Source organism: Canis lupus, chromosome 6 (assembly GCF_011100685.1).
Source record: "Canis lupus familiaris isolate Mischka breed German Shepherd chromosome 6, alternate assembly UU_Cfam_GSD_1.0, whole genome shotgun sequence".
Taxonomy (NCBI): Eukaryota; Metazoa; Chordata; class Mammalia; order Carnivora; family Canidae; genus Canis; species Canis lupus.
The window spans coordinates 60,757,047-60,777,820 of record NC_049227.1 but is presented as its reverse complement, the minus strand read 5'-3'; the positions used below and the strand labels follow the sequence as shown (position 1 = coordinate 60,777,820).

General features: G+C 38.6%; 1 long non-coding RNA gene across 1 annotated transcript in view; it reads right to left on the bottom strand.

The window, feature by feature from the left end:
• The window catches only part of LOC119876390, a 65,420-nt gene that overhangs the window by 22,373 nt on the left and 22,273 nt on the right, over positions 1-20,774 (bottom strand). Inside the window, exon 2 of the long non-coding RNA XR_005361300.1 lies at positions 5,674-5,810. This is a non-coding gene — a long non-coding RNA (uncharacterized LOC119876390). The remainder of the gene's footprint in view (positions 1-5,673; positions 5,811-20,774) is intronic.

Here is a 20,774-nt window from a genome sequence, read left to right as displayed (position 1 = left end):
GGTATACAGATGGCCAACAGACACATATAAAGATGCTCACCATCACTAATCATCAGGGAAATTTAATGAAAATCAAAACCACAATGAGATATCACTGCAGAATCAGTAGAATAAAAAAAAACACACACACACACACACAAGAAACAACAAGTGTTGGTGAGTATATAGAGAAAAAAGAACTCTCGTGCACTGTAGGTGGGAATGCAAACCGGTGCAGCCATGGTGGAAAAAAGTATGAAGGTTTCTCAAAAAATTAAAAATAGAATTATCTTATGATCCAGCAATTACACAAGTGGGTATTTACCCAAGAATACGAGAACACTAATTCAAAAAGACATATGTACCCAAATGTTTACTGCAGCAATAGCTACGATAGGCAGGATATAGAAGCAGCCCAAGTGTCCATTGATAGATGAATGGATAAAGTAGTTGTTGGATATACACACACACACACACACACACACACACACACTGAAATATTACTCAGTCACTAAAAAGAATGAAATCTTGCCATTTGAGACAAAAGGGATGGATCTAGGGAATATAATGCTAAATTAAATAAGTCATTCAGAGAAAGACAAATACCATATGACTTCACTCATATGTGGAATTTAACAGAACAAATGAACAAAGAAAAAAAGATAAACCAAAGAAAACTCAGACTCAACTATAGATAACAAACTGATGGTTACCAGAGGGAAGGTTGAGGGGGGTGTTGTTAAATAGGTGATGGGGATTCAGAAGTGCACTTGTCATGACAAGTGCCGAGGGATGTATGGAATTGTTGAATCACCATATTGTACACCTGAAACTAATATAGCACTGTATGTTAACTATGCTGGAATTTTTTAAAAAAACTAAAATTTCTGCATATATTCTTTCAGTCTTTCTACTTAAACAAAAGTGGAATCACATGTGTATAATCTTTTATTCACGGAGACATTTTTCATTGCAAATGCCTTTTTATGTTTTTTTATACATTTTTCTGCAACATAATTTTTAAGTGGCTTCATGGTGTGCCATTGTATGGTCATTCGGGTCTCTTTCAATATTTTATTATTACAAGCAATACCATAGTAAACATCGTTGTAATTAAATCTTTTAATACTTTAAAATATTGCTTTACTGTTTTCTTCTATGCAATGTTGCTGTGGAGAAATCTGATATTGATTTTATTCTTCTTTCCCTGTAGGTGAATTGCTGTTCCTTTCTGGAAGGTAGTAGAATTCCCTTTTTGCTTTTGATATTCCCTCTATGGGGTTTTCCTTATTTCTCTTGCTTGTTTCTCTGTAAGTCCTTCCGATTCTAAGGTCTTTCATTTTTCAAAGATCCTGAGACATTTTTCTCCATTACTTCTTTAAATACTTCATCCTATTTTTCTTTTTCTCTAAGATTTCTCATATCCAGACAATGGCGCTTCTACTTCTACCCTGTTTCACTTTTAGCTTTACTATGTTCTTCTTCATCTTCATTCTTTACTTCTGCCTTCTGGTAGGGCTTCTCAACCTGATCTTTTAACCCATTCCTGGTTCTATTTCCCAATTAAATAAGTATCTTTAATCATACTTATTTCAAATTATTCATCCATATATTCTAAAAATTTACTTTCAGAGGATCTATGTTGTCCAGTTTAGTCTGTGCCCTGCTAAGAGAAGTTGAACAATACAGGAACCTATATCTTGGTCATTTGTATCATTTAATCCTTGTAATTAAATCTTTTAATACTTTAAAACATTACTGTTTCTTCCATGCAATATTACTGTGGAGAAATCTGATCAAGACAAAGACAGTGGGAGAAAAGATTCAGAACAAAAATTAAACCTTTCTTCTGTTTGTGTGTTCGCTGTCACATTCAGTTCATATGTTGTTTCTCCAGTTATAGTAGTTCATTCTTCACTGTGTCCAGCCACTACCACACACTGAAAGGTCAACAATCTTCTGTGGTTTCATTGATTTCTCACAGTTCCGTGGCATTGTATATTCCTAAATATACAATGTCTGTTTCCCATTTATTCGGAATGTCTAGGATTCAGTTGAGGCAAGGAAATCTGACTGTTTGTCTCCAGTTTGCCATCTTGGTAGGAACCAAAGGGTCATATCAAAATATTTATTCATAGTCATACCAATTCCCTTCAGATAAATCCCTAGAAATAGGAATGCTGTGGTATAGCATACCTAAAAATTTAAGGCTTTTGATACGTTTGCCAAACTGCCCAGAGTTATAAATAGAAAAAATACAATTTTAGTAATTTACTTCCAATATTGCTTGAATAGTCTTTTTTTTTCACTCACAAAAAAGTCTGTTATGGACCTGCATATATTACACTCAACCACATGGGATAGCTTGCAATATAATGAACCAATCTCTTCCCTGTATCTGCCTCTGTTTCTTAGTATGAGGTCGCCTTTATTCTTTGCTGGGCTCCAACTCAAATATCACCTTTTGTTTGGATCCCTCCCCCAAATCCCCAGGGTTAGTGTCTCCTTTTTTTTTTTTTTTATATATAGTATTTTGTTCATACCTCTATTATAGCACAGTGTATTTTAATTATTGACTTTTGCTCCTGTGTGTACCTCTAAACTGTAAAGTTCTTTTGGATAGACATTTTACTTTAATCATCTTTGTATGGGCAGAGGCTTGTGACTGGCACCAAGTTAGGTAATTAGTCAATGTTTGCAGGACCAAATGAATGAGTTTTCAAATTACCAGCAGAACCAGAACTAGATGTGCGAAACACTTTAAGAACGTTCTTTCAGTCTTCAAAACTATTTGTATTATCATTTCTACTTTATCGATGAGAAAACTACAGCTCATGGCAAGTAGCCTGTCCAAGATAGAGCTGGGAATTGAATCCCTACTTAATTCCAGAGCCAAGGATCAAGGTAGCATGGCAGATGTGTAAACAGGTTCCTACCCATCAGGTTAAGTTGAGACTTAATCACTAGGATCTTATGGTTCTTGCTGATTCTCTGTTTCAGTGAATGTACATGAAAAAAATCAAAACGATTATTCACTAAAGAGGCTCAGTTTTTTTCTTTATGAATTCATAGGCATCATTTTTACCATTCAGTTATTTCAAAATAAACCTGAAACTAGAAGGATTAAAGTACATCAACTGTGAGAAATAACCCAAATAGTTTCCTCTTCTAATAATCTTGCTGAGAGACTATTAAAAGAACAGCCATGAGGGTGCCTGGGTGGTTCAGTCTGTTAAGCATCTGACTTCAGCTCCGGTCATGACCTCAGGGTCCTGGGATGGAGCCCCATGTTGAGCTCCATGCTCAGTGGGGAAGTCTGTTTGAGATTCTCTCTCTCCCTCTGTCTCCTCTCATGTTTTCTTTCTCAAAATAAATAAAGTCTTAAAAAAACAAAGAAAAAAAGAAATAAAAGAACAACCATGAAAATGTTCATCAGCCTTCATTGTGGCACAACCCTCACCTCTGTAAAACAGTTCCATCTCAGGAGCTCCTAAGCTTGCATAGGCTTTTACTAGTGCTTCCTGATAACAGAATGGTGTAGGGGGAGAGAGAAGGGTAATACTACAGGAGGCAAGCAAACACACAAACATGACTTGAGGTACTGGGCTAAGGTATGAAAACATGCTATTTAATTTCTAGAATTATCTTAATAAATTTCAAGCGTATAATTAATGACATATATGGTGAAAAGCTCACTGATTCTTCCATTTTTATGAAAAACTCTATAGGTATGGCCCAGGAACCCATGTTGGATTATATAATTTTATGCCTCTGGTAGATATACATGGTTTAAGAATGACTATATGATGCCAAGTAGCTCTGAGAGGTCAAGTTTTCAACTGTCTTCATCATCTACTCCCTGGCAGTCAACCAGGCTTATGAAGTGGAATAGATCACCCATGCCCCCTGTCTGCTCTGACATGCTCTGGTTATTTGGGCACGGAGACATAGTCCAAGGTAAATGTCACTGATATGTATTCCCCTAAAGCTGAATAAAAACAAAGGCAGAGCTTATTGATTTTTAAAAATTAATTTCTTTCTGCCAGACTTCATTTAGGCCCATTGCCTACTTTCTTTGAGAACACCTGGGCAAGCAGAAATTTCCATTGCTGATTTAGAACATGGGAAAACTAAACTATAAAGAGCCAATTTTTTCTTGTCATGCATTACAGGGGGGAAAGGATCTTTAAGAGGGGCACAGTGAGAACACAAATTGCTAAGAGGAGTAAGGAACATATTCAGGAAAATACCCCAGAGACACAAGAATTTTGACCACATTCTGATGTTATCCCTTCTGAAATTAGAGATTCTTCATGTTGGAAGATGATTTGTTTTGTTAGTAAATTTCCATATCCACTGCTACACTGTAATTGGCCATTTTATTAAATATGCTTTTCACGACACTAGTAAAGTACATGTCAGGATTCCCAAATATGAGAAGTGAGAATCCCATGTCACAGTGGATGGGTGGAAACTCTTTGCCAAAAAGAGAGTAAATTTAAGATGAAGCCCTGAAGGAATCTGCCCCAATATGCTCTCTTGCCATCGAAAGACTTTTGTAAGAATAAAATACTTAGGATTTTATGAAAATATTTAGTCAGGGGTGTTCTGATTTAGAAACAAAATGTTTGACAGATCTTGCATGATCTAGATACCAAGTGTGTCTCAACATGAAAGGCACACGCAAAGGGTCGCTTAAGAAAGTAGTTGTAATTGAGGAACTACTGTCACGTTTCTTTCTTCAGTGAGCATTGTAAAATTAACCTTCTGAGCCCTCTCTCTTCCTGATACTGAAAGGAGCATCTCCTTATTAGAAGCAATGAAAATGAAATGTAACAGGTGCACATCATGTCACTTTTGAATATGGGATGATGTGATTTAGGTTTGCTCATGAACAAATGACCCTGGAGATACTACAATTCTTCTAACTCCTGGGTCATGACCCCAAGAATGGAAAATAAACTGAATTATATGCAACTGGATAGACTAAGCCTGATGACTTATGCCATGCATCTGATAAGACTGAGCATATAACTTTATTTAAGTCAGAGCATTTTATTTTACTAAAGTGTTGGACTCCTCCTCTCTCTCATATTCAGACACACATGTACTATGTACCCCTGCATGCGCGCACACACACACACACACACACACACCCTGTTTTCAACAACTGACATACAAATTCAAAATTCAAACCTATTTCACAATACCCTAAAAATGACCCAGGTCTGGTTGCTATGCAGACATCCCTATTGCCATACAAACGTATAGTAGACTGGTATTGTTTTATGCTGGGAAACAGATAAATGACATGGATTGAAATTATGGTAAATTTAAATTGATGGCCTAATTAGTATTATCTCTTTTTGTATTCATTGTAAGAAAAATTATCCAGGAGGAACTCATTTTGCATTAATGTTGATATAAAGTGTAATTCTCCAGGATTTTCATTGTAATTTGGCATTAATTAATGCATCATTATTTTAAAGTGTTAATTAAATTGTTACAGAAAGGGACATCTGCAGTGGCACAGAAAGGAAATCACATGAACAATTAGTTTTGTATAGGTCTGTGGTGCAGAATCCGAGATCGTGTGCATGGCAGCAGCAAGGAGGTCAACATAGAGATGGCACACAGAACTCTGCTCTGCCCTGCTCAGGTGCATTGTTGGCAGTACAGAACCACTTCTCTTACCTTTTCCATTGTGTTCCAGTGAAGAATGAGCAGTCTCTAGAACGCTGGATATTTGTCCCATGCCTAGATAGAAGGCACATCAGCAGGACTATGGCTCTTCATTTTTCTGGGAGCTTGGCAGTCGCCACTGACCACTCCTATGTTAGAAAAAGAAAAATAACAGACTTCTTTTTTTGTAATATTGTCTAAAGATCTCAGAAATAGGCTGCTGTAGAAGGCTAGGTTAATATTTCTACTGGTAATAAACTCCATACAAAACTGTGACAAATCAAAGGGGAGATAATCTGTGGTAATTCCTTACTCAGTGGACCATCATTGTTAAGGCATCTGGAAGTCATTGAATGCTATCATGGCTTAAGATATATAATTCCAAGGAAATTCCACCATGATTTCATATATCAGGGAATTGTGGCAATCAGATAGCAATGTGGGTTGGCAAGTCAAAGGAGCTTGGGATTTGGAGGGAATATATAAAGTAGGCTTTAAACACTCTGTCATCATGGTCTCACAAGACACAGAAATTTGGGGAATCTTGTTCTGTCAGCAACATTATCTTATATTTAGCCCTGAGGGGCTCTACTGAATGAGTATTCTCTGTCAAGAGTTGTAAACCAAGATCCCCATAAGAAGAGTATAAACAGATACTACAGCGTCATAACATGTAAAGCCATGAAGTCTTTAAATTGGTTATATATATTTTTTTCTGTATACCAGTTTAATATTAAGGTTACAACCTTTCCTTTAGCAGCCACAGTAAGAGTTCTAATTTCCTGGGTTCTGTGAACTTTTGCTTACAGGTAATCCTGTTTTATGGACATATGCGGCAAAGTCCAAATTCCTATCATCAAATTGAAGCCAAATCTTCCCTCTTTGCATCAAATGATACAGTGGACAGAAAAGATCGAACCACTCCATACTATTTTGACAGTTCTCCTTAGATAAACAGTCATTTACTTGCCTCCTCGTGAAGTTGCAAACTCCCTACAGATGTGTGTCTTTCTCCGGCTATTTGTCCAGCTTGTGGCCTAGTGCCAGGATCTCTCCATGAATGGTTAATTAATTAAGAGATTCCTGTAGCGCATGCATAACTGCTTTCTTAATAAGAGGTGTCCACAAAGCTTCTATAAGTTCAATAGGTTCTATCTGAGAGCAACTGGTTTTATGAAAGACCAGTATTCTCAAACCCATGGTCCCAAATATTTTCATTGCCTATAGTGCTAATTACTAAGAAAAGGCTATGAAATGAAGCCAACTGAGAATCGAATCCAATGACAACTAAAGAGGAAGATTTAGTCTTTGGAAAAAAATCCTTCCTGGCAGAGAAATAAAATTTTTTTTGGGCGGGGGGGGAAGTAATAATAATAGCAGGGGGTAAGAGGGGAGAGTAAAACCAGACTCCCATCGAAGTATGAAAATAACTTACTCATCCCCTGGGAAAATGCTACATGACCCTTAGGCTGGGCTTCATCCTGTCTCAGGGATGAAATTATCCCAAGGGAAGCCCTCAGCTCTCAGTGAGGATTCCTCTCAATCTCTCCAGAGCTTCCTGAAGTTAGGGTGTCAGTTAAACACTTTTAGTTCCCTCTGACTCTGCATTCCTGTTTTGACCAAATTATTTCCACTTACTGACTACCACTATGTACTTTTATAAAACAACTTACTTTAGTTTGGACTCTCCTACCTCTAAAAACACTGACTTGGGGACAGGCAATAGGCCTCCATTACAACACAGCGACCATTTCTAACCTGAATATGACACACGCCTGCACTCAGAGATCATTTCCTGGCCTCACCAGCACACCGGATTTCCCCAAATTCGCTTCCCACCCCCCTATTGTTCAGCCCCCTTTCTCCTACAGCCCAAACTTTTCCCCTCACCCTTCTACAGTGAATGTCAGCCTGAAATTCCCGCTAACTTCTTCTGCAGAACAGTTTAGCTACCTCTTTGCTTTACTGTCTACTTTCCTGCCGTGCCCTGAGGCCCTACTCTCTGAACCAAAGTGGGTCTGTCCTTTTGCCAAACAAAGGACTTTTTAGTCTTTCTTAGGAAACAGAAGTTGCGTTCAATTGTGGTTTGAAACAACCTTTGTTTTGCTTTGGTTTGTTTCCTTGAGTTTGTCATCTTACAGTTTCAATAGTTACCCTGGACTCTTTAGAAAATTCTGGTTTCTTTGTTAACACTGCTTCAGCCCCTCACATCAGATGCCAATTCCTTCCAGGCAAGTCACGTGTGTCTGGTTTCCTTTGAAGGTGTTTACAGATGCCAAGTAGACTCTTCTGCCCACAGTGGGCACGAACTAAACGTTGCTGAGGAGCAATAGCTGACAGATATTCAAAATGACGAGAGGGGAAGCATTTCTCGGCCCAACATCTGGACGTGAGAAAGGAAATGTGCAGATGAGCTTGCTACCTTTCCAGTAGCAAGGAAACTTCAGAAAGGACACAAAACTAGCTTGACTTTTTAACCATAAGATGCTCCACATTTCTTCCTCTAAAATTTAGTGCTGTGGCATTCAGTTAAAACCACCTTGTGTCCAATAATATACTTCCTGGTCTGCCCTGAGGTCTTCAGGAAGCATTTTATCTTTCATATAATTGCCAGGGTGAATCCCTAGTTATAACATACTCTACAGCACATAAAATAATTGTTGCGACTGAACCCATCACATAAATATTAGTGATTGAAGAGATTGGTTGGGATAAATCAATGTGGGTGACATATTTAATAAACTTTGTATAAACATTGTTTGCAACAGCTATAAATAACATTGTCTTTAGGAATTTTACATATTGCACATCCCTCTATTCATGGAGAGGCACAGGCATGATTTCTAGCTGCACTAAACGACAAGCGGTGCCTTCTCCCACCTGCCCAGATGAGCCCAGGCGAGCAGAGTCCGCAGCGTGCCCATACGGGCCCTGGCCTGCGCCGAGGCCTGCCCCACTGTCCCAGCTCGCCACCCCACTCACTCGCCAGGGCCATGAGGTGCAGTCTGAGAAGAACTTCAAGCCAAAGTGCTTCTTTCTCTTTTTTTTTCCCCCCAGAGAAAAAGCCACACCATAAATAAAGCATGATCGAGATGGCATTTTACATTCACACAGATTTTGGCATAAATAAATAAAAGGGATTTTGTTCAAATTCTGTCATCCTTACGTGCCATTTTCAAATTATCTTTCCCTACCAGTTCAGCATATTCGACTAAACTGTGAGAGTCATATTGGCTCCCTCCAGTGGCTGACTTAGTTGTGATGAAACCACAGGGGTATATCTCAAGGCCCTACAGACTGGTGGTTCAATGTGGAACCACTTCCTTCTGACAAAATGAGCTCAAATCCCTTCAGGAATTCTGCTTCTGTCTTAACACCTCTTATCCTTCCCAGGAAGATTTAAGGGAGATGTTGATTTTACTTAGTCTACCTCATGATCTCGCATCCAAAGTGTTCTATTTGACTGTTCCCATTTGATGGATGAAAGAACCCACTGGAAGGCAGTAGAGGGATTGGTAATACAGGGAGGGCAGGGCGATGCCTTACATCTGAGCACAGGACCAGAGAGGGGCTTCCTCCTGGCTTAGGAGGGACCTTTTTACATTCTCTGCCTTATTATTGTTAGATTCCAAAGGATGACAAATTGTGGAAATATTTAGGTCCCTTTTTTAAAGAGGTCAGACATAATACAGCGTGTCTTCAGCTTTAAGCTTAATGAAATGTCACATACACATTTGGAAATTCAGGTATGAACTATGGGTCTTACATTGTTTGAAATTTACAACTTTCACATTTATTTTTATTAGTAATATTTTAGCCGCTCAATATATTTCCCTGGCATTAATGGAAAAAACATGGTGTCTTCAAGCAGCCAAAATAATCTCTCTCAATTCCCACCGAGTTTAAACAAAGGCCACACAATTTAACGGCTAAAGTTACCGCTGTATATTTCCAGTGTGCTGGGTTCAAATCCCATCAAATTAGGCTCTAATTAAAATTCACCTGAGCTATTTTTTTCATCGTGTAATTATTTTTTAATTCTTAATGGCTCGTATTAACCTCTTTTTACTCAAGGTAAAAAAAAAAAAGGAGGGGGGGAGAAATTAAAAAAAAAAAAAGCAAGGCAAGAAAAAGAGCAGATAAATGAGAGGATGTTATGATGCCTTTTTAAAACGCAGCCTGAGAATTGGGTGTGCAGTACCAGAGATCAAGAGGAGACTTAATTAGGGTTCAACTGTTCGGTTCATAGTTCTTGGGTCTTTATAAAAGCTAAGAGCAAAGCTAAATCATGTGTAATTTGCCATTATTTTCTCAGATAGCTCTTCCTGAAATGTTATTTTTCACTTGCCTTTTCATTTTTTTTTTCATCTTGAAAGCATGGTATCAGACCTTGTATACACAGCGCGCCACTTGCCTGCTGTCAGAGAGAGAAGTGACAACACTTGTCACTACCAATCTCTTCATGTCTGGTCTCATCTGAGCAATACATACAGCCTGATTTCCAGGTGTTTGTTGAAACTCCAAGTTATGTAACATGTCTTGGCTGTGCTCAGAACTGAAAAAGCAGCATCACAGGGGGAATGCATTCTTAACTTTCTAAGAACTCTGAGAGTACACAATACTGATTGGAGCCCAATTTCACATTATTGAAGGAACAACTTTGGGACAGAGAGGGGAAACATCACCAAGTTGATAAGGGAACCGATGGATTGAGTAGTGGTCAAGGAGCAATGATGGGAAATTTTTACAAACTTTAAAAAAATCATAGCAATATGAGTATACAGTTCATAGGGAATTTAACCATTACTAAAAATACTATATATAAAAATATATATATATTAGTCTCTCTGTTCACTTCCCCACTCATATATCATCCAAGGACAACTACTTTTTCAATGCTTTGCACTGGGTCTACTGCTATGCAGCTGTATTGTGATTTATCAATTTAAAACATTATCTACAAATCTCTTAGTTTAGCTCTTTTACACACACTCCACCCTCTTGTTTTCCCTTCCCCCTGATCCTTGTAATAGAGTTTTATCAATTTGGAGTTAAAGCCATATCTACAATTTTTACTGCTGTTCCTATGTATGTAAATTTCTTTTGTGGACCAATTGGTTTAATTTACTTTGTTGCACAACTACTCGTTTTCTAAAATCAATCATTTCATTTCTTCTTTGACTCCACTTCTTTTTCATCTAATTATTGACTCACACCCCCAAAGTGCGCCTCTTAATGAGGTTTCTCACCTAGTCAAATAGAAGAAATATATCTGTTTCTCACCAAACCTCTGTAAATTCTGTATCTGGACTGGCAACTTGTAGGCCTGCTACACAGTGATTGCCTCCTGTACTTCCTTTTGAGTCATCCTAAGAATTACTTTATTCTTTCTCAAACATTAGATCTGTTTTTACAACAATGTTTTAGTGAAGCACATTCTCCAGTAACTTCCAGAGAAAAAGTGAATTTAGAATATTTCTCTTCTCAGAACGTTATAGCTATTGCTCTACTCTTCTGTCTTGAAATTTTATAGTCTAGAAGTTCAATGCCATCTCTTTGTGGCTAGCATTCCAAAATTTCATTACAATTCATTTTGGCATGGTCTTTTGTTTAATCAGTTTGCTAGGTACACAGAGGGCCTTTTCATTTTGAAAGTATGTTCTTCAATTTTTTGAAATTTTTTTACATTCCTTAAAAAAATAACTTCCTTGCCATCATTTTCTCTGTTCTTTCCTTCTAGAATGCCTATTAATTATATGTTAGACCCCCATTTTTGGTTCATGAAATGTTCCAAACCATCTCATCTGTTCATCTCTTTCTATTTTTGTCCTTTCTGGGATATTTTTTGCTTGCATCTTCTAACACTTCGATTAAAATTTTGGCTGTCATATATTAATTTTAAAAACACTTTATTTTTTCAGATTGTTTCATTTTTTTCATAGCATTCTGTTGATTTATTGGCAAAAATATCTTCTCTATCTCTCTAAAGATATTCATTCTTTCCACAGTCCAGATTTTCTATCAGGTCTGTTCTTTTGTTTGTTTCTCTTTATTAAAGTGTCTGATATTCTTAGCTCTCGGTTCATAGTTAGGTATTAAAGAGTTGATAGAAAATCATATACCCATGCATCTGTGAAGTAATGGATGCCTCTGTAGCATCAAAGAATGACCGGCTGGCTTTTTCACTGGGTCATCCAACTACTGTTATCTGTAGGTCTACACTGGTTTGATTTTGTTTGAGAAGGATCTTCCAACTGCCTCCTCTGCTGCTAATATTTTGGGGTTGGGCATAGGAGTAGAGCTGGTATGGGGGTGTTCTCAATATTATCAGACTTTCCCTTAATCCCCAAATTTGCAGTTCTTGCCACATCCCAATTTATTTTGTGCTGTCATATATTATTCCTGGCATCCCCAAATCATCTCAATGGCTATTTTTTGTTTAGGTGGTTTTGATAAAAAAAATAAATAAAGAGACAGTGAGAGAGAGAAAGTTCTGTTATCACTGTGGCTGTTGTTTCAGGTCAGAAATAGCTGTTGGCCACAGAACTAGTATAACGGAAATTCTCATTCCTTTATTCTTCATTTAACACATAGTGAATGCCACATCACTTTCTCTGGTCAACTACAGATCTGTTTGCTCTCTCTTCCTTTCCTAACCAACTTGAGTTATCATGTGATACTGAATATAGGGAGTTTTTGAATTTTGTTTTCTTTTTTTAAAGATTTTATTTATTGATTGATGAGAGACAGAGAGAGAGAGTGGGAGAGGCAGAGACACAGGCAGAGGGAGAAGCAGGCTCCATGCCGGGAGTCCGACGTGGGACTCGATCCAGGGTCTCCAGGATCACACCCTGGGCTGAAGGCAGCGCTAAACTGCTGAGCCATCCAGGCTACCCGAATTTTGTTTTTATATTCTAAAGAAATATGGTATAATTACAAGCAAGGGATCTGGAACTAAGGCAGTATGGCATAATTATAAGCAAGACCTGTGCTTGACCTATATTTACTATCTGCATGATGCTAGACAATCTTTCTGGATTCCAAAGTCCTCATAATTAAAGTAAGACAACTTCTTTGAGACTCTTTTTTTCTCAACTGTGACAAGGTATACAATATCTTTTCCAGGTATAAGAATTACATGAGTTATTATATGTCAATTGCCTAGCACATAAACTTGCCTTAATTCTCTGTTTCCTTAGAATCTTAATAAGTCAGTATATCAGTTAGGATTAAGCTTAGCTGTAAATGAAGAAAAACCTAACACAACTATGGCTTAAGCAAGATGTAGGTGGCCAATCCTATTTATGGTAGGAACTTAAGCTCTTATTAGTTTTCTGTTCCAACGCTTAAAAAATAGGGATGGTAATTACATTGCTATCATTTGGATATTAGAAGAATGAAATATGTATGAAGTGCTTAGCATAGTACTTGTATACAAAAAAAGCACAATAACTTTAAAAAGAGAGAAAATTCAAACAGGTTAGTTGTAACAAATTACTTGATAAAGAATCTAGAAATATAGACTATTTATCACAAAGCATGAACAATATAGCCACTAGAAATCTGACAGTAAATTCTGACTCACCTACAATTGTTTAGAATGAAAACAAACAAGTAGGAAATTCAAATTGTACCTCCAATAAGAAATCTGCTGCTGTTCCCTTTTAGAGCGTGTAATACCACTCTCCTGGGCTTATTTTCCCCCTCATGGCTCATATTCTCTATCACCTGGACAGTAATTGTGATTGTAACTACCACCACCACCACCCCATCATCATCAATATCATCTTTCCACATAATCTACATGAGGTCATCTGTTCAGACAATTCCATTCATCTTGTCACATTAACATCAGTTACATTAGCTTTGCCCCATTCTTAAAAGACAGTTTCTGTTAAATTGGTAATAATCTCAGTAAATTCTAAATCTAACTTTTATAAGCATTCCATTGTTCTTTCAGTATCTTCCCTCTAGGGCCTGGCAGAAATATTAAATTCCTTCTAAGACAAAATTATGAGAGCTTGATGAATAAAAATGTTTTACCTTTCCCACTAAATCTTCTCTAATAATTATCTGGAATGCTATAATTATTATCTTCTAAATAGTAAGAGAAAGAATTGTCCTGAAAAAAAAAATACCTTAGAGTACTTTTTATTTTTGCTTATTGTTCAGGAAATTTTTATTTCTCAAAATCTTTCCAGAACCTGTGGGAGCCAAATAATTTATTAATGTGCACCAATTCGTCTTTGTACTCTATTTAAATTGCAAAAAGCAAGATTTTCTACCTGAATCATTAATTGTGTTGATAAACAAAAGGGCATATCTCCTCACCTCTCATCCTGAGAGAGATGGCGTGTTCCTTCCCACTCTCAACCAAAGATAGCAGATCCAAACAATCTGAGAAGTCCAAGTGGACTTCCACCATTGAGCAGTCTATTTCCCAGTGGCTCTGTACTCTTTCCCTCAAATGATGAACAGGTAGTGAAAAGTGTTACACACAGAAGATGGTGGCCACTCCAGGATTGGGCTTCCTCTGAAATTATGCCAAAATGAATCATGGGCTAAGTCTATTTTGTTATCCTAAAATTTCCTTTGTGTGCTAGTGGTCATGAAAATGTTTTATTGCCAAATCTAGATCGCTTCACCCCCAATGAAAGTGTGATTCTTAAAACACAAAATCTAAGAAAGATACACACTGGGCAGCACCAGCAAGGTCAGCTAATTCATCAACAGCCAGGCATAAAAGTCCACATGTTTCACTTTGCCAGTAAGCTTGTCTGCTTCATCTAGTGCCAACGACTCAATCCTCTGAACAGATGATATATTGAATAAAGGAATCTTTTCAAATTCATGGAGTACTTCAAGTCTCATCTTTCCAATGTATCATTTGCTACAAGGATTCATTCTATCATTTTAGCGTCAGCACATGGATTATGGTGCCAAGTCAATATTCTTGGAGGTGCTGAAGTAAAAACGGCATTCTCCTCCTAAATATCCCAGGAGGACAATGGTAATTTTTTGGAACCAATTCACTGTGTACCCTGGGGTTTCTAGAAGTTCTCTTACATAGAAACTGAATACAACATTCTCCAGTGAGGTTTTAACTTTCCATTCTTTGTCAACAATTGCTAATAAAATTGACAATAGACTTGTAATTGGGCAGAAGGAAAATAACTCAATTTAAGCAATTACATCTGGGAAATTCCATTCTGTATTTACCAGAATTTTGGCTGGGAAGCCCTCGAGAGAATCCACTCCTCTTGGTTTAATACTCAATAAAAATCTATGGGACTACCGTAACAGTCACATTCCATACTGGGAGTTTGTTTTTTTCATAGGTCTAAATTTGCTCGTGAGCTATTTGTGGAGGCTAATCAACCTTTACCAAACATTTTGGGTTTACTTTTTTCTCCTTTGCACTGGATCAAGAGGATCATCACATGTTTCTGAAGGTCATCACAGAATCTTCACAGTTTAGAAGAAGGGGAAACTTGTTCTTTGTACTGTGCACAAGCAGAGAGAAACTGAAAAGTGGTCCACAAGGAAGGTCTGGTGACCAGGCCATAGCCAAGGGTGACATATAAGTGAAAAAATCCTACCATTTGCTTGATGACCCTTGCTCTCTTCTGATGTACAGATGTGAGCCAAGATGGTGAGAACATTTGTAGAACAGGCCAACAACAAAATGAGGAGGAGAGACAGAGCTTCACCTGAGTGGAAGCATAGAGGTGGGCAACATGAGGTCTCTGAGTGAGAGGTGTTGGAAGACTGAAGGCATTGTGAAAGGGGCTGATATGTTTGCATTGTTTTACACGTCACTTTTTGGTGCAAGGCCCTTCCCATCTGTTACGGGAGTGATAATGCCACTTGCCTGAAAGGCCTATTCATAGGAGAATGTACCAGATGATCCATCGAGTACATATTCTATATGCTCAATAACAGTTTGCTGCTCTAAGTCTTTATAAGCAAAACAGTGTGATGCATTCTCTGCTCTCTGGGAGCTCACGATGATAGGAAGAGTTTAGACAGGAAACGCCTTAAGAACAATAGGTGTCATTATGAATAAGGACCCAAATACATGGCACAGAGATGTTTGTCAGTTTGGTTCATCATTGTATGTCCAGGCTCTCAAACTGTACTGGGATCCTGTAGGCAGCCTACAAATATTTCTGACTAAATGAATGCATTAATTACTTCACACAAAATGGACTCCAGTCAAGAATAGGAGTTGCAAAACCGAATAGGTTTATTCTCAAAATGTTATACACTGTATGATTTCATTTATAGAAAATTCTTGAAATGACAGAATCAGGGAAGTGGAGAACACATCAGCAATGGCCAGGGATTGGTAAGAATAGGCTGGGGGGTGGCTGTGACTCCGTGAGGGAAGTACGAGGGATCCAGACGGAGCTGTCCTATATCCGAACTGTGCTGATAATCATATGAATCTGCACATGTGACACAATTGCATAAAGTTCAATACACACATACACAAATGAGTACATGTAAGACTGGTGAGATCTCAATAAGGTTGGTGGAGTGCATCGGGGTCAATATCCTGTTTGTGACATTATGCTATGGTGATGTAAATTGTTACAACTGAGCAAAACTGGATCTCTCTGCATTTCATTTCTTACCGTTGCATGTGAATCTATCGTTATCACAAAATAAAACATTTAGAAAAAATATCCAAAAAACCTGAATAGGCAGGCTCATTGGAGAAGGGTTCACAGAGAAGTAGGGCCAAGATAGGACTTGGATCAGAAGAGACAAGAGTGCATGGATGATGGGGTGAATGGGCTGGAAAGTAGGCCTCTGAGAATCTCTGAGGGAACAGAGGTCACGGTAAAACAAAAGAAGCAAGCAGCATGGTTTGGCAATTTGGTGGCATGGTTTTCAGTAGAGCAAGTATGAATTTTGGAGTCTGCCCTCCCTCACTCTGTAGGCCAGTTTCCACACTCTCATTTGTATGATGGCAGCCACCCCCCCTAATCTCTGAATGCAGGGCTCCTTGTTCGTATCAAGGAAGGCATGATACCTTCCTTGTAGAGTTAATGAGCATTAAATGAGCTAACATATATGGAAAGCCTAGCTCAGATTTTGGCACACCGTAGACATTTAGCAAATTGAGATTCCTTTCCTTTGCCCTTGGATGCCAGATAAACCAGGGATTCTTGAGTTAAGTTCAAGGCAGGTTAGTGCACATTCTTACCAATGCTCAATGCTGGGGAAGCTGAGGAAGAGGGCAGGGCTGAGGCAGAGACCTGTCACCTCAGTCCTTAGCTACCTGTCACCTCAGTCCTTAGCATAAGAAGAGAGGAGAGACAGAGAGACAAAGTTTTCAGAGCAGCCTGTCACAGCCCACAGCCTGAAGCACTGTGGCCTCCTGGCCTTGCTGCCTCTGCTTACACTTGGACAAGGCAAGGGAGACATAGCGAGGGTGCCTTCTGGGCAGTGCCTGCCGGTATGGTCACGCTGAGCCCAAGCAGAGCGTCAGCCAGAATCAGAGCCTCCAGGGAAACCAGCCGGCCTCCTAGGAACAATCTCCCCACAGCAACAACTGTGGCAGCCGCAGGAACAAAACAGAAAACTTTTTAAATAAAATGTTTGCTCACATACCACCAATTTTCTTAAATCTACATTGAAAATTAGTACCAATTTGCAGACACATGAAAGATCTACAATAATAACTTTCCAAGGAGTGTTTCTCCCTCATTTCCTCTAATTTCAAAATTCAAAATGATTACGATTTTGAAATCTTGGTCTGTGTGTGTGTGTCTGTATGTGAGTGTGTGTGAGTATGTGCGTATGTGTGTGTTTTGTCTACAGTGGGTATTAGAACATTTTCTGCTATATTCCTCCAAAGAAGAAAAACAGATTGGAGAAACAAAATCCTAGGCTGACAATATATAGTTCTGTAAATACAGCATGTAACGATACAAGCATTTACCAACAGGCATTAGCTGTAACAATATGAATTCCACGGCTGAGCAGTAGAAAGCATATTTAGAGCCCCTGCTGTACAGCATGCTACTGATGTCATGGCATCGTGTTTATTGAGATGTACAGTGAAACCTAAGAAGCTGATTGTGTGCAAGAAGGGAATCTAAATTGAATTCTCCAAATTTCAGATTGCTTTCCGGTCATAAAAACCTAACACTCTGGACTCTAAACAAAATCTGTCAAAATGGACAGTTAGTTTGAGATTCAGTCCAAAGTGTCAGGCTGGGCAAAGAAGTCAACATTGTTTTTGTTACAGTGGTAGGGTTTTTGTCTTGTGTGTGTGTGTGTGTGTCTGGGGGGGAGGGGGTGTGAGTTTGTGTGTGTGTGTAGTTCTGTTTGTTTTCTGTTTCTGCTGCTACTGATACATCAGGCATCCAATCATGAAAAACAATGTCCATGTCACTGAAATGGCCTCCGGGCATCCAGTGTATCCACGTTGGGGTTAAACATCTGTGTGAAGGTGTGACAGCACGGCCTATAAGAGGTATTATTGAGTAATATAGACTTTCTGTAATAACCAAACAGTAAAGAATATAGCTTTTTAAAGGTCTCCCCATGGCTGATCTCATGACTCAAAGATAAGACACTGTGCTGCAAGCGAAGTAATAAAATCTGGTGGATACTCTGGGCTAGCTTGTGACAAATCATATCAAAGTATTATTAAAGAAAGAAGTTGAGACCCAAGACTATTATTGATTCTTGACAGAATTTCTTATAAATAAAGTGTTGCAATCAGGTCGTGGACTTGCCAAGGTCCTGGTAGAGTTCTTCCTATTATAGGGGAAGCTGCAAAACAGTAACGCTCCATTAGCGAGAGCCGAGAGCCTCTGTGTGCAGCGCCACGAGGTGGGTCATGGTCCAAAGAGAGCCACTGACAACACAATTTCCAAAGGCCTTTTAAGGTATTCTTGGCTTATCCTTTTTTGAAATGGGTAAAGCTGCCTCTGCGTTTCCCCAGGAAGCAGTGTGTGCCCTGACTGTGTTAGTGGAATGAATCTGTGACCCTTCAGAGCACTAAGGACACACCTCCATTAGTGTCCATATTCTTACAGGGAAGAGGCTGATACAGTCAACTGCAATGACAGGGTGATAAATATAAAACCACTATCATCAATAAGACTGGAATGTAAAAGCACTTAGTTTCAGCCTAAGTAACTCGCAGAAAGTTTGGTTTCAAGAACCAATGCGTCATCCATCACTACTCTACCTTCTGTTGACAAAGTAATTGTAAGATATCTAGAATGGAGGTTCAATACGAGCTGACATTTTTGAAAGGAGGAATTGTGTGCCGTACTTACTCATTAAATGTATTTTTCCTCCACTAAAGATGTTTCCTTTTTTAGTTTATGTATGAATAACTTTAACTAAAGTTCCCCTGACACCCTGACTTTGCTCTGAATAGCACCTATGTTCATTAACATAAAACCTGAAAGAAAATAATTTTAATGTAGTTTTTTTTAACACTTCAAAAGCCTCTAACAAATTGATCGAGCACAATTATGCATTCTAAAGGGAATTATAAAGAGATCACAGAAGGTTGAAAAGTTCTAGTTAAAAAAAAAAAAGGAAAAAACTTTGGGGTGAAAAAGAAAAAGAAAAATAGGCAGTAAATGTGAAACTTTGATGCACACTGAATAAAAGTAAACTAAGCCTTTTTAGGCATTTTAAAATATTTTCCTATAAATGCAGTGTTCACAGAGAAGAAAAAATAAGAGTCCCAGTAAAAGGCTCAGATAAAGTGCCAGAATGTGAGGTCTAGTTCATGGTGTGTATAGACCTAGGAATCAGACAGGGCTGGGTTTGAATGTCTGCTCTGCCTCTGACTACCTGCATGACGATCAACAAGTTACTTTTACTTTTCTAAGACTCAGTTTCCCCATCTGCAGCTGATGTGAGAACCAAACAATCAGTTTTTCAAAGCATTCAACATTCTGTTTTAGACAAGGCATTTAAGAACAGTCTTCCCAAACCCCATTCCAAGCAAATCATGAGATGATCAGTTCTCCCTTTCTTAAATCCTACAGAACTTTTTTGGAAGATCTAACTATCCTCTTTAAGTTCCAGAGGACAAATTTTCTCTTAAGATGAGTGCTTCAACTCAGGCTGAAATTTCTCTCTTTATTCATCTGTAGGGGAGCATTCCTAGAATTTCTTTGTTCCATGGATTGTTCTCAACCCCATTGTTTTTTGCAAAGTTCAGTTAAGTCCTACTTTCTCCAAAAAGCTATTCCAGATTCTTCCAGGCAGATTCCCACTCCTCTAGTGGCGTATTGTTTAACTTAATTCCCACCACACTGTGAGTTCCTGGAGGACAGCAACTGTGTCCTTTAGTGTTTGTGTGCCGCATGACGTAGCACTATCTTCTCTGATGGTGAACTCTCAAGCCATGTACGTTGAATGTCTGCTGGTTTGCTGTCTTGTACAACCTGGCTAGGGGGTAAGTCTCGGAACCTGGAGTAAAATCCTTAAGTAGCTGAACCACAGCACTAGCCCTTTTATATTTTGCAAATGTAATCACTGTGATCACCATGCAGAGTTGCTGAAATGCAGGCAGTCAATCAAAACCACTTACTGAGCCCCAAAGCATTGTGAATGAGGGGTATGCAAGAGAAATAAAAAGCTACACAAAAACCTTCGAGAAACTTACTATCTCACCAAGAAAATATCCATGAGGGGGATGTTAAAAACACACCACCACCATATGTAGGTTATAAATCTTAGACTGCCAGGCAATAAACCTCAGCGGATATGTTCCTGGTTGCCCCAAGCCATTGTATATAAGTTATAGTGCAGAGAGCATATCAGTAAAACTATATTGGACCTGTTGCTCTGCATGAGGCTAGATTTATATTTAGCTAGAAAGTCCAGGCAACCAGGACAAATCTCCTCTCTTTGTTTCAATGACAGCACTTCCTAGTGGTTAAGTATGTGAGCTCCAGACACAGTTAGCCTTGATCCACTGGCTGGTCTCTCTCTTTTCACCTGTGTGACCCTGGACAAGTCACTCAATCTCTTTGGGTCTCAGTTTCCTCATCTGTAAAATGAGAGTAAAAATAAGATGTTTCTCATAGCATTTGGGGAGGCGGAGGAAATTAGTAAATTCAAGACAA